Below are 26,577 nucleotides of genomic sequence, written 5' to 3'. Positions count from 1 at the left end.
CTGATGGATCCCCGGAACCAGACAGCATTTACATAGGCACAAATGTAGAACACGCACAGACACACACAAACACACAAGTCAGCCAGTCTTTGGTAATGGGTTTGATCTTTTCCTTTACATCTCAAAGACTTCGTCATCGGCTCTTATGTAACCACATTCTCTTGAATAGCCAGGTAAAGAGCAGAAGGCATCATCACAGTAAAAAAGTATAGTAGCAAACATAGCCGGTATAATCGTATGCTGGTTGAAAGCACAGTTATGAAAAAGTGATGGTAGGGGACGGAGATAGCTGCCCAGTGCAAACAGGAAAAAGCACTTCATGAGAAAAAAGCCTGCCATTGACTTTTCTCCACTTTATCCCCTTCAATTCTTCCCTTTTCCTCCCCTCTCTTCCTTCCCCCCGTCCCACGCTTTGCCCTTGCTTAATGTAAAAGGCTCAGGTTGGTGCTGAGAATGACTCCCTTCCTTCCCCTGGGTATTCATCTACATATTCATGCCCTTAAAGGTTCCTCCACAGCCTCTTTGAAGGTGCACCATAGAGAAACACTTTCCTAGATATATTGCATGGTGGTCGCTGGCTGTGAAATCAATGTGCGGAGTTACACCCCCTGCTGTGCACCTGTGGCTCCAACTCACACACACATATACAGTACACTACACCTCACAAACCGCCTGCTCCCATTACATTAGGAATTGCTGTACAGTGCACAAGCCAATCGTGAGATGCAAAGATTGTGTAAATTTGCTTTTATGCAGGCAGGGACTGCAGATCGCATTTAAATTTAGAGCTTGTGCGTTCCAGGTGGTTCAGAGGCAGAAACGGGAGGGGGATATCTGGACAAGGCAAACTTCTTTTTTTTTTTACAGAGTCCTTGAGAGATGTTGTCTTGCTCTCTAAGCAGGGGCGACATTCCTGGTGTTCAAGGTCTTGAAAACAGGGCTCTTTCTCGCTCTTTTTTCTTTCCCCTACTCCCAGAAAAAGGCACAGGAAAAGCGCTGACAAGGCTGTCACTGTTTTACGTATTAAAATATTAGCATTTCCTGTGAGTCCAGCAATGCACTGCAACAAGGCAAACAAAAGCGTATGGAAGGAAAGTCGGAGTGAGGATGTTTCATGCAAAGCGAGGGATCGACATCAAAAGAAGCAGTCGCTCAAAAGCATGGCACCGTGACGGTAACGCAGAAAGAAAAAGGCAAATGTTCAGAAACATATTAACAACAACTCAGCTTCTACAGAAATTGTGATTACAGAGCTCCAAGTGTATCAAAGCGGGCCAATATAAACTATGTGTGATAGCTGGGTGTGTGCTGATTCAACACAATCTGGAGCGGTTCAGCTCAGCAGCCTCGAAACTCTAACAGAGAGTTAGCATAGCATTTACACATATACATTCATCCTTTACCAAGTCTCACCGTTTCACATATAGCTCCTCCCTCCTGCTTGAGGCATTTTATATAGTGGAATATTCAGTGGGCAGAGAGCCACCCCTGTCACTGTGGCGCACATGGCACATTGTCGCAGCATGGCACAGTCAATATTAGCACACAGGATATGCCGCATTCTGTCACGTTGCATGAACCTTTGTTATTACATACAAATCATTGTATTCGCAGCAGTATTAGATAACATATCAGATCTAGTGTTAAATAACAGAACAGCAAACATATTTTAGTGTCCTCGTAATACATTCGCTGCTATGGCGACTCCTCCTATTAGGAAAGGCGGTACAGTCCCATTTCTCACCTGCCCTTTCTCCTTCTTGTCTCGCTTTTTATTAGAAAGCCCAACATGTGCAAAAACAAAACACAACGACTGCAACTACAGCGCAGCTCCGTTGTTCAGTTCAACATCTATGCGCTGCTTCATCGTTCTCGGTTGGTAATTACCTCTTTCCTGTGGTTATTATTATTCTCCGGCACACGGCTGCTCCTATCAGTAATGCATCTCATATTCACCTGCAATGATTGTGCTCTCGGGGGCTCTCGGCGGTACCCTCTATACTCCACCCCTCGCTGCCTGATACAGGGGTCAAAGGGACAGACCTCCTTCGGCAAGGATGGAGACAGGGGGAGGGGGGATAAATGACAGAAAAGAGATGAAGGAGTGAAAGATGGATCGGGCGGGGTGGGCACAACAATGGAAGATGGATGCCCTCTCGATCAGCACCCACCCACACACCTACATATGCACACATTCTGTCCCTCTGCCTGTCTCGTCAAAGGAAGGAGTGCCGGGAAAAATTTGCCATCAGTAAATGATGGGTATCTGTCATACAGTGGTGCTGTCTGTACAGACAGCCTGGAGAGAAGATTCAGGGGATGCCAAAAGGGAGCCTCGAGTCTCTCTGTGCCTATTAGAGGAGCGCAATGACAGTCCGACATTATTAGGCCAGTCTAGTAGCCACTGGCCTGAAACTGACCCAAACTGGAGGCACGAGCTCAAGTTTCCATGTAAATATAAATTTAGTTTGATTCTCCGAACGATAACCTAAAAATGAGCGAGACACGATTCTTGGAAAGCATTAAAACGCCACCGCTGACCCTTCAGAACGATGCTAGAGCGCCCTCATACTCTGTTAGTCACCCATATCAAACCCAGAGGAAAAGCTTGAGCTTACTATGAGGGGACAAAACCGAACAGAGAGCAGAAAAGCAGACAGACCGACAAGTCACTCAGTCAACAAGTTTAAACAGCTGGCACATTTGTCACCGTGGGTGAAACATTCACAACGACAGACAGGAAAGCAGCATAACGGGCAGCGAGACGCACTGTGCAGACGGGTGCACGGGGTGAGTCAGGCAGATGAGATTGCGTCTGCTCATGGCTGAGAGATGCTTAAATCCAAGCTTGATCACTTCAGCAAATTGGAGTGTACGGGAGATTCAGGCAGCTAGAATTAAACCTCTTTTTCAGCTCCATCTGACGCTGGCATGCAATCAGAAGAAAAGTCAGAGAATTCATCCAGAGTGCAAGCCACAACAGGACAGCCCAGAGCCCAGGCGAAAACGGAAAATATACCGTATATCATATAATAATATTGCGCTGGAGCCTTTCGGTTGAAACACACAGCAAGACAGTTATGTAAACCGCCGGCCAAGGCAAACAGTCTCATCTGCTTGCTTGACTGACTGACTGTCTCCCTCTTTCACTTGCGGTTTTGTCTGTTTTCTCTCGTCTGCGTTATTGCCATTTGTTTCTCCATCAGTCGCTCCCGTCCAATACGGTTTAGAGCAAGAAACTGTAAGGCTTTGCATCAATATGTCCCATTCTGTTGATTTAGGGTAACTAAGACAGAGATTAAGAGATAGGGAGCGAGAAAAGAGAGGGCAGAGTCAATGTGGCTGGCTAGTGGAGCCGTGCATACTGGATATGTGATAAAACAACAGACGCCCCAAATCCATTTGAAATGTGGTTCCTGGGAACGTATAGCCAGGAGCCACAGGGGTGCCGTGCACCCGTCGTAATGACATATGTCTACCTGCCACACGCAAACACAGAGGCGAACACACATGCACGCACGCAGTTTCAATCATACACATTGCTCTGCTTGACTGGGTTCTTATTTCTGGGGCAAGTGAAAGAGAGCATGGGGAGAAATTTGCAAGGCAGACTGAAAAATCCCCCTCTGCCTCACCCCCACCCGGGCTTGTGCGGGGCATGTACGCTACAGTACACGAGCTCCCTTTCTCTACCTCCGCCCAGACCTCTTTTCAATCCTTCACCCCTCCCTCGCTCTATCACCGTCCCTTGTTTGACTACCCTCTTCCTTCCTCCTACCAGGTCAGGCAGTAATACCATCTCCTGCCTAATCAAATTTTGCTGTGTGTGACATGAATTCTCGGTGCCCAAGGCTGCACTGCCTCACCACGAGCTACAGGGCTGCACGGAGCTGTAACTAAACCTCACGCACGTTCTATAGAATAGAGCAGCTCCCCATCGCTCTCTAAAATTTAACACAAGGAGAGTCCTCCTGGATAATCTTCCCCTGGCTTACGGCGCTCCTTCGATCTGTCTGCTCCACTGCATCCCTCGCCATCTTTCTGTGGCGAGTGCTACTCTGTGGTGCATGTGTGTTTCAGTAGGGTCCCGAGAGTGCAGCGGGCTTATGGTTAATTAGAGAGTGGATGGAACAGACTGACAGCGGCTGATCCAGATTGTCACCCAGATGTGGTCAGGCCTTAATCCAATACAAAGACTGACCCCCCCCCTGAGCCTTTCTGCAACAATTAACATCACACATGCATGACAGCAATCACATAATCACGCAGGAATATTCACACATCCCTAAACACGCATGATTGTCGTCTAGAGCATCCGATGGGAAAGGTGAAGCCTTTGTCGATCCCTCCTGCGATCGCACGACTCGTGTCCCTCTATGTGCCCCCGCGTCCTGCCTGCCTGCTGTGTCTTCACACACTCTTAACACAGTTTGTCACGCTGCATTCTTCCCTGACAAGAATTAGAAATGTCATCACATAGAGAAACAACAGCAGGATTATTAAGGCTTTATGGAGGAATTTGGACAAATAGGCTGTTCCCTCGTAGCCTCGTCACAAATCAGCCTCCTCGCTAGGACAAATGGAAGGAGACGGATATTTTAGTGCTTTTGCATACTTGACAACGAGAGATACAGTTTCTTGTGCAAAGATCAGCCTCGGAAGTCGTGTAAGTGAAGATGCTTTCTCTCTCTGAAGCTTTGGCACACTGTCATCAAATTTTGTGGCACGCTGCACGTCGCTGCATTAAAACGATACTCCAAAAAAAGTCTCTGATGTTCATTCAATCTAAGAAACAACAAATAGATTTTCTTTTCCCACCAACAAAAAAAAAAAAGTCAAAGTAAATAGGAACACACCATTTACTGTAATTTCGCCTTTGATCACCGGTGTTTGTATTTGTGTTCTTACAGTCTGGTGAAAATGCAGCGACTCTTTCGATACCGCCGGCAACAATACGAAGAGCTGTCTTCAAAAACAATCAGTCACAATGACAGGTAATTAATTTGGCCAAGCAGCAGCTCTCTGCAGTCATTTGTAAGTATAGTCCCAGTTAATCACCTTTCAATGGCAATACTCCTGGATTGTTTTTCCTTCCCTTTGCCATAAAGAGAGTGTTAATTTCTCCCACCCCTATAGGACTATGACAAACAACGAAGGCATGCTCAGCATTTAATATGCCATACGTTGTCTATCGAAGGAAAACAATTGCTGCGCGGCAAAAATCAATACGGCGTTATCCTTTTCATGTAGCTATACTTGAAGATTCAATTATTAGGGACAAAATGACATTATTTCTGCTGCCGTGGCCTCACTCGAAAAGACAGCAGACAGATTTCATTCCATCTTCGGTAATCTGGATGAAACTAGGACTGCGCTATCTGTCCTATCTCGCCACTACGCCCCCGCCTGAGCAGAGCATGAATATCTAAGATATGTTTATGTGTCTGATCAAGAAGGAAAACGACAGAAATTAGTAATCCAAGAAATCAGTGTTGTGGCTTTACAGTTGGTATTAACACACATGACAATTACTAATAACTTGAGCAATCAGTTTCATTATCTAAAGCAGTTCATTAGGCATAAAGAAAGCTCAGACAGGACCACTCGAGCTACAATCCGAGGAGACTTGTTTATACCCCACAGACGGACAGCATTTGGGCAGAACGTCCTTCCTCAACCCATTAGAGAATGCTCTACACTCAATTTGTTTAAGGCAAAGGTTAAAAACTGGTTATGGACAAATCAAGTGTGTGATCATGTATGAGTTGTATAGTTTTAATGTTTTATTTGGGAACAGAATGGTGTGTATGTGCAAGTTTGGTGATGGAGTTTTTATTATGAATGAATGATGAATTATTATGTCTATTTTTTATGCGTAAGGACAACAGATGGAAATTAGCCCTTGGCTATAATCTGGTATGTTTACATTCATGTAATTTTTTTTTTTTTTACACTTATGTTCATTAACATGCACTGTCCTAAATAAATAAATAAATAAATAAATAAAGGTAGCAAATCCTAAAAAAATAGAGCAGCTGGAACTATTAGAAGTCACAATTTTCTTGATGAATGACAATCTACAACTAGATAACAACATTAGTTGATTATTTCTTTCATAATAATCTCTGCGACAACCAAACACAGACATGATTTACGCTGGGAAGTTTATATTATAAAGAAGCTGAGCGAGTGACTAAGTAAACAAGCAAATTACCCTTAAACATCATTTGCTTATATTATCTTTTCATCAGAAAAAGCAACTTATTCTGATACAGACTAGGGGAAAGTCCACATTTACAAGTCAAACAATAAAGTTTCAAACCACCTCACACTGAAAATTGTTGCTTTAATGTCTTTTTCACGATGCATGACGAGACAGAGACGGCTTTTCCCCCCTTCTGAAACATTCCACCCAAACATGCACGTCCCGTGACACCTATATAACTGATGACTGCCTTTCCTAACCAGGTGTTTTCCTGTCTTACCTTACCTTGCCTAGAGGGATGACCGTCCCCTCTCAGTTAGCACACACACACATGCACAACAAAGGAATTCTGGCTCCGAACATTTCCTTTTGTTGTAGCGTTGGAGGTAACAATACAAGAGTGAACTGTGGAGGAGCAGCACTGGACTCTATGTGAATTTTAAACTAGTGTTTAACATGATGTATTTACAAATTGTTTGACACACAAAGAAAGAAAGAAACGGTCTTTTCTTCTCTTTCTTTCATGTCCTTCTCCCTACCAACTTTCTTTCCCTGCTCTCTCAGCGAGCACTGTGAAGGTGCTGCTGGAATTAGTCCAAACGGACACAGTGTGAAATGAACACAGCTCTGACCTCCCAGACACCCTCCCGGCACAGCCAATGAGACCGCTTCCCCCAGACGCACGAGACGCCGCGATTGGTCGGCGGGTTGGAAATATGACCGGCGGTGATTCGCGTGGCGGGAAAAAAGGAGGGAGTGACAAGGGAGTGGTCCTCCTCCGTGCACTTTAACCGACCCTTTGCCCAGGACAGGACGGGAAATCTCCAGAACAAAAGCGAGCTGTCGTCTCCTCCTGAAACGTTCTCTGGGAACAAAGCTGCTCTCTGACGGGCAAACCGACCAATCCTTGAGGGATGTAGCGTGTCGTAATCTGGTCCTGTCTCACATTCCAGACGTCTCCAGTGAGTGAGGCACAAGAGTGTGACCTGAACCCTTAAACAGGAAATGAGTCTGACTGTTGTGCATTTCCCAGAGATGGGGCCTCAGCGTCGGCCAGTAGAGGGTCATAAACACTGCATATATAAATACAAACATACGCGCGAGGTGACGAATGCGCAGAGAAACGAAGACATGAACACATCCGCAAATCATCTTGCGGTGTCCTTCCTTTTAAGAAGATGATATGGGCGTGCACGCACCCTTCTACCAGACATTACGACTCACAGCTGCATGCCCCGGGCCTTTGCTATCTGCAGCACAAACCAGACTCACATCAGCCACATTCCACAGCCTCCCAAAGCCCCTGGGGGAGCTTCACAGCTGGGCACTGGGCTGTTTTCTAACTCGCTGGCAGACTTTCACCATCCCCACCCTTTCCTCTCTCCTCATGGTCACCCCAAAACAGACCCTATCCCGCTCTCACCCCTGCCTCAGAACTTAAAACTGTGCTGCAGGATAAAACTGTCCTACTTTTGGTTCCATCAGCAAACTCGCAGGAAACACGACAAGGTCAGAGAGAAGTGACCGAGGCCGCGGCAACGCTGGATAAAGATGATGAAAAGCTGCCGGCACACTAATGAGATCTTTTCAAGTTTTGCTATTACTGAATGTCATTTGATGCTCCTGTTTCTTTCAAAGGTGCATCGCAGGTAAAAACAAACATAATCTAATAACATCTGTGACTGTGAGGCTTTTGCCAGTGAACAACAACAATAGTCATTATATGAAAGTTACCATATAATGTAATAAATTGTTGTGAAGGCTCACAGAAAATTTTAAAAACAAAAAGCAGGACCCTGGTGAGAGCATCTGAGCGGACAGCTCTCTGCTCCAGATGTGCAAGCACAAAAGGAAATAGCTAAGAAGGCTGCGATTGGACGCAAACGAACAAAAAATGCTTATGTATGCGGACAACTCGCTATGTGCACTAATATGCATGTTAGTATTTGCATGTCTGCAGTCATATGTGAATTTATTTATGTGTCCATAAATACTGGGGCCGCGCCGCGTTTCATTATTTCACCAAATGCCAGGCAGTATATCAGTGCAACTGCACACGTCTTGGGCCATTTCCATATCTGTAATAAAGAAAGCCCCTCTCCCATCAGAGCTGCTCCTCCACTGTGCTCAGAGCCCAAATAACAATTGGTTGTCTGTGAAAATGTGCGTGTGCACACACACGCGCACACAGACACACCCCATCTCTGATGAGCTGACACAGAAAACTAGATTTATTAAGAGGAGAAAGAGCAAAGATGCAGAATGTAGGGGGTGGAATTTAAGCAATGGACACGGGTTGTTGTAGACAACACGATGGCACAAAAACACAACGCACCCGACACACACACACACTGATAGCCATAAAGTGCATCACTCTTCCTCTAAGAGACCTGTTTATTTCAGACCTGTGACACAAAAGCCACAGCGGCATGCAGGCTTATCTTTCCCTTGAAACACAGCGCAGCCCCTAAAGAGCTCCCGTTGCTCCACATGCCACTTTCAATTAGTTCCACAAAGAGAGTCTTCTGCTACCAAAAGGAAGATGGGAGCTCATTACCGAATTCCTCACTACTTCCTCACAGCTTTGAAATATAGATCAGGAGATTTATGTTTGACTTTTGGGTTCCTGGATGTGCCCGCTTGTCGACCATGCCATCACCATCTCTGACACCAGGCCAGAGCAGAGGAGCGCAGAGTAGCGTCTCATGGATTAGCCACTCCTCAGGTTTAACAGACCCTGCAGCTTACCCTCAATCTCACCATTAGTTCTCTGCCTACCCCTCTTTCTCTCATTTGTTCTTTCTATCGCTCTCATGACTAAATAGGCTCCCTGAAGCCACAGCTCTCAGCATTAAACCCACAAAAGGGAAAATACCAGTTCTAATAATCTGATGAGAGCCTATGAGAGAAGTGGTGTAGGAAATGTGCATATCATATCACACCGTGGTACTATTATAGTAAGAATAGACACAGAGGCAGGTGCTGATAAAGCAATGCAAATTCATTCAGGTACTCTAATGAAGCTAAAGCTCAGCAAAGCTGCAAAGGGGTGGAGGTGAGGGTGGGGGCTTTTATTGAAATTAACCAAAATATTGTAGTTCATTAAGGATAGTTTTGAGCTACTAAACGCCACAGAAATAAAAATACCTGGTAACCAGAGATGGGCAGTAACGCGTTACTGTAATCCGATTACTCTTTTCAAGTAACGAGTAAAGTAAGGGATTACTATTGCAAAAACGGTAATTAGATTACCGTTACTTTCCGTAGGAACGCTGCGTTACTGCGTTACTAAAACCGTGATTTTTTTGCGAGAATGTCTCATGACAGTGACGTAAGCGAGTGCGACGTTCGTGACAACAGCTGTGTGCAGATCAACAATGGATCATATATCGAGTGCAGAGAGAGTATGAGCGTGCAGCGTTTAAAGCGTGGAAGTACTGACCTTACTTTGAGTTTGATTCCATAAAAAGTGACAAAAACATTAGTGTCCGTTGTGCGTGGGAAGAAAACTTCCCACGCACAAGGGCTACTCGTTTAGGGAAAAAAAACCCTAAACGAGTAGCTACGACGTAATGGGAAACTCACAGAGAAACTCGTGGATTCTTCCACTGACCGCTGCACACCTGCACCAGGGTAACCCTCCGCCTACCCCACTCCTGCTTTACAGGTGAAAATAGAGCAACAGGACCGCTAGTCTTTGACTTTATTTATTTTCTGCTGTGTTTTACTTGCATCTATTTGAAAGACTGAGTGTAAACACACAAAATATTTTATTTTATGAGCTGGAATGTGCAGAAAATAGGTTTAAATGTTAAACTAATTTCTTCCAGTCAGAGAATGTTGCATATAATTAAATTTTTGCTTGATGCATAAAGTTAAAAGATTAAAACTAATAAAACAAGTTTTAAAAAGAGACTTTTCCATTTGATTACATTTTGTATGATGGATTATGCAGAAAAAGTAGAATTGGGCTGAAAGATCTATCGCTTTATCACCTATTCAGGTTGTAAATCGTGTTTTTAAAAAGTAACTAAGTAATTAATTGATTTTGAAAATAAGTAATCAGTAAAGTAACGGGATCACTTTTTGGGGGAAGTAATCAGTAATTAGTTACTGATTACTTTTTTCAAGTAACTTGACCAACACTGTTGGTAACCATGTGGCATCGTTACTAATTCAGAAACACAAACCAAGTCTGAATTATTCGGAGCAGTGACCCGTAAAGCACGGCAGCAGCGTTCACCCTGAAATCAAACAGTCAGGATGGATCTATTTCTTATCTGACCAGATCAGAAAAATACAAAAGCTGCCACGATGCAGTAATGCTAGTAAATGGTACCAATAAGGATGTAAAAACAGCAGAGTCACTGACATCTAGCCGTTTGCTTTTTGATGATAAACCTATTAACTACACGCGAGCCTCCACGCCGCTGCACCAAATTTTAAACGTGTGCATGTGTCCTGTATGCACGTAGCTGGCCGGCTCATATATGCGGTGTAACACCTTCATCTACCGTACAGGCAGTATGTTTATACCATCAATTAACAACTTCCATTAGTGCCATCCTCAGAGGGATGCCACCAGCTACATTACTAACAGGCAGTTAATTAGAAGCTGCTGGCTGAAGCTGGAGGTTGACCATTAGGGATCGAGAAGGAAAAAGACACGTGACCCGATGACTCTTTCATTTTGGAGAAGAAAAAGACAATCACTGTGTTGTGCCCTCCAGTTAGTCAATTCCTCCCAATCAGTCACAATGTACCGAGGTATTAGACACCGAGGTTGGCGTGTCAGGTGCTGATGGAAACGCAGCGCAGCAAGAGGGACAGATAGAGGGGAGGGAAGCGAAGGAAAGCAATTGGAAGGGAGGAACAGGCGGCTGTATGTACGGCGGTGAGGAAAAAGACGTACTATAGGGTCTTCATACTCGCTGATTCGCTCTCTATGCAAATCACAACAATCACAGGAAATGCCTAGGCCTTGGCTTCAGCTAATTGCCACGGCAATAACAAAGGAGGGCTTCCTTTGAGCAGGAGAGGAAAATTAAACATTAGTTTAGAGTTTTCTTGGAGACTGAGGGATGTTATAATTACCCAGAAACCAACACATCAGCAGTTTGCACGCCACGCGTCCCACTCTTGCACCTCGGTGGAGGAAAGCAAATGTATCTCATATTCGGGAGAGGGGCATTTTGGGGGGTGGAGAAGAGGAGTACCATGAGGGAGATGGAGTATGAGTGCATGTGTGTGTGTGGGGGGGTGAAGGGCATAGAGGGATGAGAGCAGTAAGCATGAGATGGGGGAGGACAGAGATAGAGAAAGACGCGAGGGGATAATGAGGGGAAAGGAGGAGGAGAATGATAGCCCATATCTCCAAACCACTCCATGCTGGTAGCGGAGCATCAAAATGTACACCCACTATTAGCATACTGACCCCACCCCTCTCCTCTGCCCTTTTTCGCCCTCATTATCATCACGAATGGCGAACGGGACACAGAAAACACAAACCGAAGCTCATTTCCTGTCACGCGTTTGCCAAAATGTCACGCCAGCTATGAAATGAGAACAGACCCAATGGTGTGCCTGCGCTTCGAGTCTGTAAATAATTGTATGTTGTATGTTATGGGCGATAAACAACACAGAATGGGTCTAGCTGAGCTATGCAACCACGGGAACTTCCAAAGACCTCTCCCCCTGTGAGGGGAGGACGACAGAGAGCCTGCCCCAGTCAGGAGGACCAACATCGGGGCCTTGAGCTATGTGACGTGTCCTGGAGGGCTGGTTCTATGTTTGATATATGTCTGAGGGCAAAGCCTGACACCCAGTCTGTCTAACCTAAATGTTCATTCAAAAGGCCCGTCTCTCCCTGCAGCCAGACCGTGCCCTCTATCTGTCTGTAGGTCTTACTGTCTGTTTCTTACCAATCGGCTAACTTTACAGCCTGTCTGTCCTCCCGTTAGTCTGTCTGCTGTTAGCAGATCCCTGTCTGTTTGTAGGTCAGGTGCATTCATTTGCCAGAAAGCGTTCCCTTCCCTTAGACATTACGGATGCACGGACCTATACAATCGACTGACCGTGCCCTGGAAATGTAATCGTCCAGAACAGTGTAATGTTTGTTTGTGCGTGTACACACAGATGTGCATACAGAAGTGCAAACAGCACACAGGCGCACACACAAACAAAAGAAATCCCACCCAGCTAACATAGGAGTTTTTTCCTCTGGTTGCTATGTGGTCTTGTTAGTATTTGGGCTCAAAAAGCACAGGTTGTGTGTTATTAGTCACACAAGGCTAACCTCTTTTTTTTTACACAAGGCCGTGCACACACATGCACGCACATGCACACAAACAAATCCCTTCATGTCAGCAAGCCAAACTCATAAAAAAAAAACTCGCTAATTGGCATGCTGTAATTCTGCTAGCGCCAATAATAAAAGCAACTTTTTTTTCTACCCCGCTTACTTCTCCGTGTTTATGTAATGGAGCTTGTTATTTTCTGACTTTTAATATCTCCCCTCATATAACTGTAAGCTATGTAAATAACAGCCTTAATAAACCGCAGGTCCTCGAGGATTTGTTACTTTTAGGGAAATTAGGGCTGCAGTGATATAGTCCTTGCTAGCGATCCAAAAGGGTGACATCACTTAATTGCATAAAATGGATCAGATCAAGCCAGGCATGAGAGAGATTATGGCACAGGGGCAGACTGAACTGCAAGAGGGACAAAGCTCTGTTTCTGACACCAGCGTTCAGAGGAAGAGAATTACATCACTGTGTTGGGGTTATGTAAAGTAGCAGAGCAGCTGTAAGACCGAAAGAGATAAATGTTTTTCTGGTTTAGGTTCAAAGTTTCTTTTTGAACCTAAACCAGCTCGGGGTACGAAGGAGAGCAATCGAGAGATGGGGAATGAATTTGGACTGTTGCACTATCCTATATTCATGCATGTGAATAATTAAAACTGAAGAAAAGTTCACCAATACTACGCAGACGTAGCAAACTGACATTCAGGCTGAAGATGTGCAGATAAAACTGTTAGTGAGCCAGCACTAGAGGTGCTGTAAGATCCCCACCTCCTCATCAGTAGGCCTAAAGACTATCCCATGGACACAGAGAAACCCAGGAGAGGAGATCAAAGGCTGTGTGATCCAGTGGCTGTTATATCACCCCGAGCCTGCTCTCCCACTGCGGGGCCTCCCGTTACGACGCAGCCAACAGGGAAGACGGGGAATGCGAAACACTGACATAGTCCCGTCTACGCATGCAGCCATCCAGGATCTTTCACCGACGTTCAGCTCGCCTCCCTTTGCAGCAACATTTACATTCCACTTTGCATTCCATTAATTTCCATTTGACCACACTTGCATCTTATTGCAGGCGATGTGAATAGTAATGAGCTGCACATATGGTCGCAAAAAGACAAAAGATACATAAAAAATTTTCAGATTTTTCAGTAATTGCTCACATTTAAATAAGATCATTTTAGCCGCTGCTGCAGAATCTATTTGGTATTTGGACGTGAACTTAAAATACATTTTCCCAACCTGTCAGTTTTTTAAAAACTCGTCCAGTAGCTTCATGAGATTCCCCCTCCTTTGATCACCTTGTTCTAAACTCTGATTGAAAATCAGCACTTTTCTCCCTCTGAACCCAGCAACCTCCCCTCACCCTCCCCCATCTGCTCTGGGAGATGAAGCAAGGAGACAGGCACGATTGGACCTTGTTTTCTTCCCTCAGTGGAAAGGCATCTCAACAAGCCTGCTATTGACAGCGTCCACCAGGAGAGGGAGTGGGTCAATGGAACAGAAAGCAGGGGACCATTTTGGACCACTTAACTATAATCAGTAAATGCACCCTGGTCGCAATTAGCACAGGGCCACCCTGAGAGTGTTCGTTTTGCTCACAGCTCTGTCTGCGTTTTATTCTGCTCCGCAGGAACCTTGTAATGCAAATAGCACTCCTCACATCCAGCTTCACAATGGGCAAAGAGGCGGGAATGGCGCTGGAGCATGCTGCTGTCCAGCAAACACGGTTCCCTTCCTATGTTTTGGGCAGAAATAATCTATAACTCATTGTGTATTGTTCTATCCTGTAGACCCCATGTGCTGTGAAATAAACCAACTAGACTCACAAGCTGAGAGCAGAATCCACGTTACCATCTACTCAACATTCATCCCCAAAAATGTGCCTCGATTCAGGGTCAGTCCTTCATCGGTTTTATATATTCCGGGACTGTTATTACTTGTCGTCAGGTGCTCCGGCAGCCTGCTTTGTGCAATTAGCCCCGCAAAATGGCTCCTTTTCATAAATCAAGACTTTGTAAAGATTGTGAAGCAGAGAGAGAGAGAACAGAACCTTTTCTACATTTGTAAAAAGCGAGGAGAAAGAACAGAAATGTGACAGGTAGCTGGTGCCGTTCTGCGAGGCTCTCCCGTGCACTGATAAACTCCGCGAATCATTTATGATTCAGTGCACTTAGTCATCCATTCTCTTCCTTTTCTCCCTGCTCCCGGAAGAAAAGGCAAACAAAACAGGCAGACAGAAGGACAGGCAAACAAACAGACGGCCTTTTTTAACTGATGCTGGCATTTCTTTAGAACAGGTGCTGTAGTTATGATTGATTTGAGCTGCAGTGTGCACTGACGATTCAAAGAGAAGAGCCGAGCACAAAGACGTGCGCATGAGCTCAAGGAGTCTGTTAGACTCTCTCCTCCTGCGGTAACGCTTGCCTTTGACTGATTCGAGAGCAGCAGAGTGAACTTCGTCAGCAGCGCGGGCGCCTGTGAAGCTTGTGGGTACGGATATTTCAGGGGAGCTTGCACCTGTTAGCATATACACACGAACAAAAGACGGCGAAATAAAGTATCTGACCTCCTTTTCCCTAAACCACCTGTTTACTGCGCCAAAAAGATAGAAGAGACTCACACTTCTGCGTGCTACACACCATGCTATACATTCAGATATTCACTTTTTAATTCATGAAATTCAAAGCATCTCACAGGCTTTTTGAGTGTTTTTAAACACGTTCACGCAAAGACTTCATGTATAAATATTGCACGGGCGCATGTACTAAAGCTTCCTGCTCTTGTGGACATCTGCAAGGGTTTGAGATTCTGAGATTCGTTCTGTCTGGACGTCATGATTGAAATGCCAGGCAGACCTGCAAAAGGGAGGAGGGTCGGGACAAAGGAAATGGAGAGAGGAGGCTCAAGATGGACAAGAAGAAGGACACCAGAGGGGAGAGGGGAAGGTTAAAGCGGTTTGAAGATAGACAGAAAGTTGTAAAAACAGGTAAAGATGGGAAAAGGGAGGAAAGGGTACGCATCCCTCGTGAAAGTTCTGTTTTCTCAGCTGTGACCTGGGCAGAAACGCTGGTTAAACTAAGCGGACCATCCTTCCTTCTCCTTTACACACACTTTTGGAATGAGCGCTCCTAAAAAACACATTTTTGTTTCTGACTCAAAACCTCATGGTCACCATGGTGACAGTGTGAATAACAGGACCGGTTTGGGACTTTGGGAGCATTTTGTGCTCCTCGAGCACCAACATGTGTTCTGCCAAGAGCTTGGCCCTTTTCTGACAAGGGACACGTGACATTGCTGGTTTCCTCTGACTGCAATTCGAACACAGCTCGCTGTTTGCTCTGCATTCGATCACAGTATGGCCGTTCACTCTGACATACCGACGACAGCGACTGAGAGAGCAATTATATGATTTTTCCTGCAAAAGTCTTGTTACTCTTAAAGCGATGAGTATTGTCAGTACCGACTCTAGTGAAGTGCACTCTGTGTGTGCATGTGTGTACAGCAGCTGCCTGGTGTTATTCTAAAATAGAAATAGTGAAAATACATCCTGGGTGATTGTTTGAATCACTTTTCCCTTTGTTGCGTGTCGATCCATTAACGAGATGGTCTGCAGGGAGATTTCTGCCTCGCTAAAAGTGAGGCAGAAATATGACTGGGTCAGATTTGCAGAGAGGAGCTATATCGGCTCACGATGGAGGAATTATTATAAATAGAATTATTTTTGCATTTTAAACTTCCTTCAAAACCTCAAAATTGGGGGCGCGAAGCGCTAACAAAGACATGCCAAAACTTTAATAAGACATCACAAGGAGTTATATGAGAGGCGAGCATTTCTGCAGGGGCAGCTATGACTCAAAGCTAATAATAATAACAATGTCATGGGTAAAATCTATACTTTTCTGCACAGAGAGAGAGAGAGAGCACAAATGTACACAGCTGGTAACAGGCTGCAGATGAAAGCCAATTTGGGTTTCTTTGTGTAACCGAGAGCTTCAGTTGGACCACAGGTCCCTGTGGAACAAAGACAGAGAGAAGTGAGAGAGCGATGGAGAGGGGACGTGATAGAGAAAGGCAGGAGAAGGAGAGAAAGATAGGGCGTCCTGGCCCACCTGGGCAAACAATAGCAGCGAGATGAGAGTGTGGCTCAAGGGCCCTGCCTGTCCCTAAAGTACACAGCTGGCGGTTGGGACAAGGAGGAAGATCAAAACATCCGTGGTCTAGTTCAGGTGTCGGACATTCAGAGGCAAATGGACAATTTTTGGAACATGAGCCTCGGTTGCCATGACGACTGCTGCAACAGAGAGACTCTTTTTAGAACTCGAGAAACGATGCATGCAAATGTTTTTTTTCATTCATTTCAGCAAAAACATGGGACAAAAGGGGGGGTAGGCTTGATTTGTATACCTTCATAAAAGCTTCAAGGACATATTATTGAAGTTAAATGCATTTGCCACTCATATCAGACTGTAACACTTATTTGTGAGTTGAAAGCAGCTCGCGCAGGATCGAGGGCTCCATCTCAACCAATCTGCGTAATACAACTCTGCCTAGTGCAATGAGCTTTGATTTCTGTGCAGGAAGCATACACGGAAACTCTACTCCATGCATTGGAGATATTTCTGAGATTTTCAGGGTTTTGAAAACTGTAAAACCCTGATAATCTCATTAAAGTGCAATTTTCTGTTGGAAAAACTTGGGACGTGGATGCCTGTTTGACACATACCAATCACTAAAAAATTGCTGCGGACAACGCACACACACACACACAGAGGTGCTATCCACGTCTTGATGGGTCAGAGCTGCTCTGGCTGCACAAGTAAAACCTACACACAGTGTTGGGAAGGTTACTTTTAAAATGTATTCCATTACAGATTACAGAATACATGCCCCAAAATGTATTCTGTAACGTATTCTGTTACGTTACTCAATGAGAGTAACTTATTCTGAATACTTTGGATTACTTAATATATTATCATGCTGTTTACAACTACATGAATGTACTATTGCTGTGATTTATTACTGTTACTGAAGGTCCGCGGCTCCGAACCGTAGTAAAGGGACCTCTGGCTAATACGGTGGGTTCTGTGTCGGCTCGTAGCCGAAAACTAGCTTTACTTTGTTGTCTGGGTCAACTTTGCTAGCTAGAGACAGAGAGAGGCATTGAAAGGCTGCTCCAACAGAACTTATTGTTTTTGGAGGAAAACACGAACACGGTGTACAGTCGAGTCTTAATAGCTTACTTACAACTGGGCTCGTCAGGCTCTCTTCTTGGCTGCAGTGGTTATTATTATATTTACATGCTTCCAGCTCCCGTTTTTGCTCGATGACAGCTCGTACTTTTCCTTTTTCTCCCTCCCTCGCTCACAGACACATAACGTGTATGGCAGTCCATTCTCCCTGCAGCACGGACTACACTGCCCATGATGCTACATTCTTTAGAGCTATACCTGTAGCATTCTGCCTATTAGCTTAGCACAACAACAACAAAAAGGCCTCTCTCACCCAGGAAACACGCAGAGAGAGAGCGTCACCCTGTAACCATGGCAACCGTAACGCTGCCACCTGGGACAACAGAACGTAGCTGTCAAACAAGACCCAAACAGTCCTGACCCGCCACAATATGAAACAGGGAAGTACCGCCGTGTAATCCATTTATTTCAACAAAGTAACTGTATTCTAAATACCACCTTTTTAAACGGTAACTGTAACGGAATACAGTTACTCATATTTTGTATTTTAAATACGTAACGGCGGTACATGTATTCCGTTACTCCCCAACACTGCCTACACAGTATTCAAAAGGCCGATTGGCAGCGATGGCAGACAGACAAGAGGGTGAATATGAAAAGGCCAAGAAACATCACAGAGGGGAGAAAATGCATCTAACTCCCTTACACTGGTTACAAGGACAACAGTCTTTGTTTATAGAGTAGCCATCTGTTTGATGATATATAGATTCTGGCTGTAATGAAAGACTGTGTGGTGGTGTTGCTGCCTCCCTGGTGTCCCTGCTGTGTTTAAAGGGGTGACGTGAGTTATGTCCAGTTCACGCTGATAATACACACCGAGATGTTGTGTTGTCTCAGCTCAGCGAACGCCACTGGGAGCACACCTGGTGTCACGTTGCACGTGTTTACTGCGTAGGTGTCTGTGCGTGCAAAAAGCTTCATAGTGTTTTGTAAATCAGTTGATCCTGCACATCCATTACGTGCTTCGAGGAACATGGAGCATGTTCTGTGTAGCAGCACACAACATATCCTCTGTTTAATCAGCCACTCACATACACAATGCGCAGGCCAAATTGCCTTGTACGCTTGAGCAGCTACTGTTCACATTTATACTGATTAATTTCCTCTCTTGATCTTTTGGGTCTTTTTTCTTTTCTTTTTTCCAGTTTTTTTTTTTTTTTATATAGTGTTTCTTTTTTTATCTGCACCCTCACTGGAACACTTCCTTTGCTTCCTCCGTGAGCTGATATATAGCATCTTAATGCTCTTTTGGTGCCTCCCAGCTTGTGCGCCTAATAACCAGCTGAACCCAACAGACAATCTGACGCTCTTCGCTCATAAAACACTGGGATTAGTCTTCAAAGCTTAGTGGCTAAGCACACAGAGAAAGTTCATTAGTTTGCAATGCCCTTCTTTATGAAATTTAGCAATGTAGTACTCTGAATTAACCAATAAAATTCACACCACTTCAGCCTGTCTGCAAGACGTCCCGAAAGCAACGGGTTTGCTCAGAAGTCGACCAAAACACTCTTGGATGCCGCCCCATTCCTAATGCTAACCCTTTTAATATTTAACCAGGATCCAATACAGGAGTAATTATTTTTCCAAACAAATTACGCCTCAGGCCAAAACCACCGCAATCTGATACACCACAGCGATACATTCCCCGTCACAAGGCGCTATTAGTCATTTTAAATTATTTATCAAGCGCTGGGTGAAATAGGATTTGCTTGAGATCCATTTTATGACAAGAATAGAGCTTCAAAAGAATCTAGAGCAGCTTTTATATTCCAAAAAAGCAATTTTTATGAAAAGCTCACCTTCAGGAACCCCTGGGGACATCCACATGTGACACAAGGTCAAAAAAGAATGAAAGTGCTGACGTCAGTTATGCAGATGGCTACATCAAATCTTTGTTTTCCTGAGAGTCGAGCATTGAACCTGATATAAAATGATAGAAAATTCCTGTTAACAATCACTGTGTTAGATGCATTCAGAACTAAAGCATGGAAACTTTTCCACGTCACCCATCAAACCTAAATGCTTGTTATTCAGAGAGTTACAAAAGCGATAAAAGTGCAGTGTTAATAATCAGACTCTAAAAGTCACATAGCATGTTGCTTTATGACTTTACGAGCGGCGCTGAAAATAGCCTGCGCGGTAAGAACAGAGCCTCGTTTAATTCTGCCATCTGCAATGAAAAAGAGCAACGTTTTTATAGAGCGACAACTGTCACCATGAAGATGAGCTGTGGTCGAACATGCTCTTTCAAACCGGCAGAAACAGGAGGGAGACGTGGGACGTAAAAGCAAGCAGATAAATTTGTTAAAACGGTAGTTTCGAGAAAATCAAATTACCGTGTTTGTCCGGGGACGATGCTAAATACAAACTGATCTGGAGATGGTGGGGTGGGGCTAATCAAAGCCTCATTTTCCCTCCATACAGGGGCCCCAGCTGGCTCGACGAGTAATGTAGAACTCTGCCCATTTGCCTGCCAGAAAATTAGCCAAACTATTTACCCTCATATATGCACATTAGCGAATTCCTGCAATTGAGAAAACAAATGTGTCTGTTTTGTTCTGTAGAAAACTTTATGGGAGCCTGCATGGGCCTCTGCACACCAGGCATTCTCTGTCATGGGGCAATCAGTCCACACACACACAGCCAACTGCTGGTCCCCACTGACCACCCCCCCCCAGTACTCCCAGTCTTCTCCCCAGCTGGACAGCTCAGTGTGTGTTGTTCTTCACAACACTCTGTAATTAGACCACTTTGAATTTCATCACATGGCCTGTCTTAAATTAGGAAATTCAGGGTCCCAAAATGAACATTTCGCCTTTTTTTCCTCTCTTTGACAAGTCTCACTGCCCTTGCTGCATATTTTCCATCGTGGTGTTAGCTTTTAAATATTCATGCAAGTGGATGGAAGAGGCGAGGGGGGTGGGGGTGAAGGAGAGGAAGGCAAGGGGGGGTGGCAGAGAAGAGAAAGGGAAGGAGAGTGGGAAGGAGCCAAGACACCATGCGGCGGTGGGGGCTGCTCCCTTACTGGAGTTCCCTGTGGAGGGATAGTGGGCATACAGGAATGGCGGAGGGAGGGGATCAGCAGGAGGCCTCATGATTTATTTAGACCCGGGGGCACCTGTGCCAGTCAGACGCTGATGGCAGCTATCACCCTGCCAACCCGCTGGTGCTTGAATCGGGGAAATTAAAAAAAAGGCAGACAAATCTGTGGCAAAGAGGAAAACTACTATAGGACTGCCGCTGTGAGAAATTTCACCTGTCCTGTTAATGACTTTCAGGCTCAAATGAGAAGAAAAATCTATTGTTCAGCAGACAAAATCATACAAGGCCCCCACTTCCTAATTTTAACAGCAACGCTACGCGCACGCGTAAGGTTAAATAAGTCGCCACTTGTGCGGTGCCATCATTTGCTAAACAGCCCAAAAGCTTTGTTGAGGAAAAATCCTGTGTTTCAAATAAGCCAATCAATATAGAACAGCAAGATTGCAGCCTTAGTGAGTCTGAGTGGGCGGCTTGCTGTGTTTTATCAAGGCAGCTTAATTTCCGTCAGCTTAATATCCTGGGAAATGTATGGAAATTGAACTGTGAGGGAGAACAAAGACAAGAAGGCAGGATAAAACGATGTGGAGAAACTTAGAGAGCACCGTCTTATCATAGAAACACTTGGTCCCACACACACACACACAGATAGGTGTATCCATCATCAAATGCCTCTTCAACAGTTAAATATTTCCCATGTATTATTTGCAAGACTGGCTGTCAGTTGCAGACTGCTGTATATGTTCCGATCCATATGCTTGACTACTGGTAGTTAATTAGCTTAGCTGCTACATGTCTCCTGCTTCCTGACTGCTCTGTGGAGACACGTGGAAGAGCTGCCCAGAGGCAAATTATAAATGAGAAGCAGGTTATTAGGATTCTGTCATGCATACTAAGGTGTTATGACTGTCATAAAAAGCACCGTGGTGAATACACAGGCCAGTAGTCCTGATAATAACTAATGACTTCAGCATTCACAGTCAACAACAAAAGCTTGGCCTTGGCCCTTACTGGTCACAAGCTCCACACATGAAGCTAAAAATACATCAACTCGAAAGTCAGCAAAAAGAAGTACCGGTGTTCAACAGCCACTCGGTCAGGCTGAAGCTAATGAAAGTCATTTGCATTAGTAATAATCTGCCACTGCTTGGGGTAAGCGTGCACTGTTCCAGGTATTGGCGAGGAATGCAAAACAACAGCCCTCCACCTTCCTCCGTCCCTCAACCCTCTTCTACCTTACTTTTACTTTCTTACAATCTTCCCATAAGCATCGCCAGCACTACAAACAGCAACGCCACCACTAAGCTAATGCACCTTTCCCCCCTTTTTCCAATGTGTCTTTTCCTCCGTAGCAACCCGATCCTGTCATTTACCTCGTTTTCTCTCCCTCCCTGGCACATACACACGTACACTTTAACACACGCTTCATAGAACAGTAACTAATAGCAACCTCATTCATTAAAACACCCCTTGATGTTTCGCACGGAGGCAGGGTAAATGTGCTGGAACGCCCGTCCTGTCTGTCTGGTTGTGTGACGCTAAAAACAGATAGAGAGATAGACAGACAGGTGGAGCAGAGACTCGTCTTAAACTCAGCAGAGACTGCACCACCCGTGATGGAGACGGATCTATATTTAATGAGTTATTAACATCAAGACATAAACACGGCGGAGTCGTGGATGCTACGAATTAGCCGTACCTAGCTTTACTGCCAACATGAATACAGAAAACACAGAGAGTTACATAATATGAGATTTTAAGCAAGTTTCCATTTGGGAAGCATTAAGATCTCTTCTGCCTCAAACTGATAACACTGAGAGTACACAGACCCTGGCCACTTCAGATCACTGGTCGCATCAACAAGCCCATTCCTCTTTCTCAGACACTCTTAACTCATTTTCCTTTCACTCACAGTGTCTAATAAGCTAACCCCTCAGGCCTCTGATCCTTAGTCTAAGGTGTTCATTTGTCACGTGTAAGTATGACTTCTATAATGTGTTCAATTTAAATAACAGGTGCAAGCTGGGAGGTTCTGACATGCGTGCAGCTTCGGGCTTCTGGGTTGTTAATATTAAGATTTTTAATTACTAGAGGAAATGACTCGGTCTCCGTCTCTGCACCCCTGTCTTGTGGCACTTGAACAAATCGGTGTAACACATCCACTGTGTAGAGAGAGAGCCTTTGTGTGTGTGTGTGTGTGTCTGTGAATGCATTCAAGTGTTACACTATTTTGTTAAATGCAAAAATGAGCATAAGGATGAAAAGGAAAGAAATGAAAAGGAAGCTGGAGAAAGATTTCTCGCCTCCACCCACCTAACCGCTCGCTGCATGCTCCTCTAAGTGTTCAGTATGTCTAAACAATCTACGGAGAGAAGTCACATGAAACGTAACCAAGTCTCAGACGCATATCAATTCGTTAATTGTTGGGGTACATGTATGAAAACAGATGCTTTGGGTTTTACTTACTCGGGTTTTTAAAGGATCTCTGTGGGTTTGCACCTTCCAACCACGGAGCATTAGACTATGAAAAGTGGTCTTTGGAACTACTTTCTACCAAATTTTTGGAGCTCTATCTGAACTAACAGCGTAGAACGTACAGCATTCAAAATTCTATTTATTTTTACTGTAAAACTAGTCGAATAAGTGATTTTTTTAGCAGGTTTTAAGTCATATACCAAAACGTATGTCCCTTTCTTGGCCAGCAGTAATCTGGCCAAGAAAGGGAACATCAGTGTTTTGGTATAATTTGTTCAGGAGCGGCGAGGGAGACTATAGGACCAGACATGCAGCCTGTCCTGTCCTAGTAGGAAGCAAATGGGTCTCAAATAAGTGGATTCATGAGCGAGGTCAAGAGTTCAGAAGACCCTGTGGCCTGACAGAAGTGGACTGAAGCTGACTTTACTCCTACACAGCACCCATGCTATCTTGCATAGATAGAACGCTTTAGGTCGAAGTTGTAAAATGTTGCTTTTTTTGTTTCTTTCTTTGGGTTTTGTTTGTATAAAGAAAATCTAGAAATGTAAAACACGGCTATTATTTGCATGATTTGATCATAAATATTACAAATAGGAAGCCAAACAGCAGCTTCAGTTCTTGCAGAATCTGTTGGTAAAAGAAAATATTTTTAGTTTCTAGTCTACGTGCGAGTTCTGTTACATAGTCACACTTGAGTTTATCTGCATTCCTAAACAACGGCAAAGTCATTGGATGTGAGTCTGCGAGTAACCAGATTTCACCTGTACAATACATAAAGACACAAAGACTACAGATTTCTATGGAGATCAAGCAGGATAAGAACTTGTGTCTCCACCAATCCCTGCCCCCCGTGCGCACCTCCCTTCCTCTACCAGCAGTCATCACGAGGTCGGCTGCTAGCAGCTGAACTGCCTCAGGAAACTTTACATAAACTTTAATAATGTCTTGCTGCATTCCACCCATCTCATGGCCTTAACGAAGAGATAAACAGGGCAAAAATGCCCAGCTGGGACAACACAATAATCCCTTTATCTGACACAGGGTAAGCTTGACTAGCCAGCTTACCTGTTACATCATTAGCTACAGGAAACAGGGGAGAGGAGGAAGAAGAAGAAGAAATGAGGATAACCAGCATTACAGTGATGTAATCAAGACGCAAAGACCACAGAATCATTAAGAAAAGGACAGAAAGACGGTGCTGTTTCATAATATGCATAATCATAATGGCCTTGTCTATATTAAAAAGTATAGGAGTTCTGCAGATGGGCCTCTTTGACAAGGATAGATGAGCTTAGTGACATGACCCTGTATTTGTTAAGCACTGAAGCAAATGCAGTTGAAACTCGACGAACCCTGAGAGCTGTTCTTGTTTACTTTGAATACTGGTATTTTATTTGCATAACTCAACCTTGTGGAAAATCCATAACTCATTGCAAGGCTGTTAAAGCACACGTAACGTCAACAGCAAACAATATGGGTGACGTCCAAAACGCAAACAGCTGCATGCGAGGTTTATGAAATTAGCCCCAACGGGGCTTCGAATGTTTTACAGTCTTATTCATATACAAAGAATGAAAATGAGACAAATAAGAAAAACAAATACACGTTTTATTGAAATCAAAGAATACAACACAGGGATGCGGTTACTATTGTGTGATACTGAGCCAGCTTTCTGGTGAAAGCACACCTGTGTGTAATCTCCACCCTGTAAAGGTGCAGGCAACAGAAACGGCCTTGCTATCTCCTCATCAAAGATGGTTTGATGTTCGCCACTGAGCTTTTGAACTCGCTCTGAACTCTACCCGCAGCCAAAGTTTGTTTGTGGTCCAAAATGCATACAATGTTAAAACACCCCTAGTGTTCATTTCCCATGAGCTCGTTTTTTGAATTAGACGGAAAGGCTTGCCTGATTTCACACAATCAGTTCTGGTAAAGCACACATATTATTAAAACAGTCATTACGAAGCACAGAGATCCCCGTGACACCTTATTCCCTCCCAGAGCTTTACACCAGGGTCACCAAGTACCCGCTCAAGGCGTTCGACGGATATTTCTCTGATCAACACGAGACTTTCTTTCCCCTTTTCTGCTGCTAAGAGTGTACAAAAGCATGATCTCTTCACTCACCTGCACTCTTTACACCCAAGAAAACAAACAGGAGCATTTTATAACCTCCTTGTTGACCTACAGCAAGGAGCAACAACAGGCTAACAGTGGTGTTTACTTCAGGATGAGCTACTTAAACCGACATAGCAGCACCGCCTTGCTGACATGAGCAACACAATTCCCACGTAGGGATCTTAATGTAATATATGTTGTTTTAAAAGTCAGTTAAGCAGAAAGAATAACAACAAAAACTATCGGTCATTTAAAATAATAGACTTGTCAAATGTGCCAAAGTGATTTAATGCTGTAGATACACAAAGTCTGAATCGCATATCTGCTCATTTGCTCTGTTGTAACCTTTGCCATCTTTCAACAGGAAACAATGATCTTCTCTGTAACACATTTAAAAACCCGGCGATAAACTGTAAAGATAACAAAAGCAAGCTCTTCTATCAACAGAATCCACTCAGTGGAGACCACAAACTTCTCCCAACAGAATCTGCACTATGCACAGTTGTAAAGCTACCACCTGTGTGCGAGATCTCTGTGTGGGTCTGCGTGGTACCATAGCTGACGCACACACCTGTTCGTCTTCCCGAGCCCCAACAAAGCTCCTCTATGTACAGACAAGACGACTGTTTGACTCCACGCACACTTCAGGCTCTGCTAAAACCCAATCACGCTATTTACTATGGGTAAAAATGATTTTTTTCCAAAAGTACTGAGAGAAGAAAGAAATGCTGCCCAGAGAGAGTCATCTGGTTCTAATGCAGGGCCCAATGGTGTGGATTACAAGCACATATTACAGGAGAACTCCAGCTGACCCTCGTCTCTATCCTGGGGGGAATGGAAGCCAGCTACGGTGATGGGGGGGTAAGGGTCTGGGCAGTAGAAGGGTGAATTGAAACTTGGGGATAGATTGCTACCTCGCATGATTGTGGTCTTTCAAATTCTCTCTGTGAAAAACAAACAAACAAACAAACAAAACAAAAAAAAAAGGAAAACCACGAAATTCTCAATGGCACCGAACAGTGAAATGGTTTTAGATATGCTCTGTGGTTTCTTATGTCTTTACTAGAGTCTCAGCAGGTCTTCTCTATTCATCAAAGTAACACTAAAGCATGGTTGGTGTTGTTTGGTCCTGCCCCCACTCTTTTTCGATTTTTGTTTTTTCTTCTCAGTAAGCCTTTCAGTTTTATTA

General features: G+C 44.3%; 1 protein-coding gene across 4 annotated transcripts in view; it reads right to left on the bottom strand.

Moving 5' to 3' along the window:
• The window catches only part of hipk2 (homeodomain interacting protein kinase 2), a 72,621-nt gene that overhangs the window by 28,722 nt on the left and 17,322 nt on the right, over positions 1-26,577 (bottom strand). The window lies entirely within an intron of this gene.

Source organism: Neolamprologus multifasciatus, chromosome 7, assembly GCF_963576455.1.
Source record: "Neolamprologus multifasciatus chromosome 7, fNeoMul1.2, whole genome shotgun sequence".
In the NCBI taxonomy this organism is placed as follows: Eukaryota; Metazoa; Chordata; class Actinopteri; order Cichliformes; family Cichlidae; genus Neolamprologus; species Neolamprologus multifasciatus.
The sequence above is the reverse complement of the archived record's forward strand: the minus strand, read 5'-3'. Positions and strand labels throughout refer to the sequence as shown.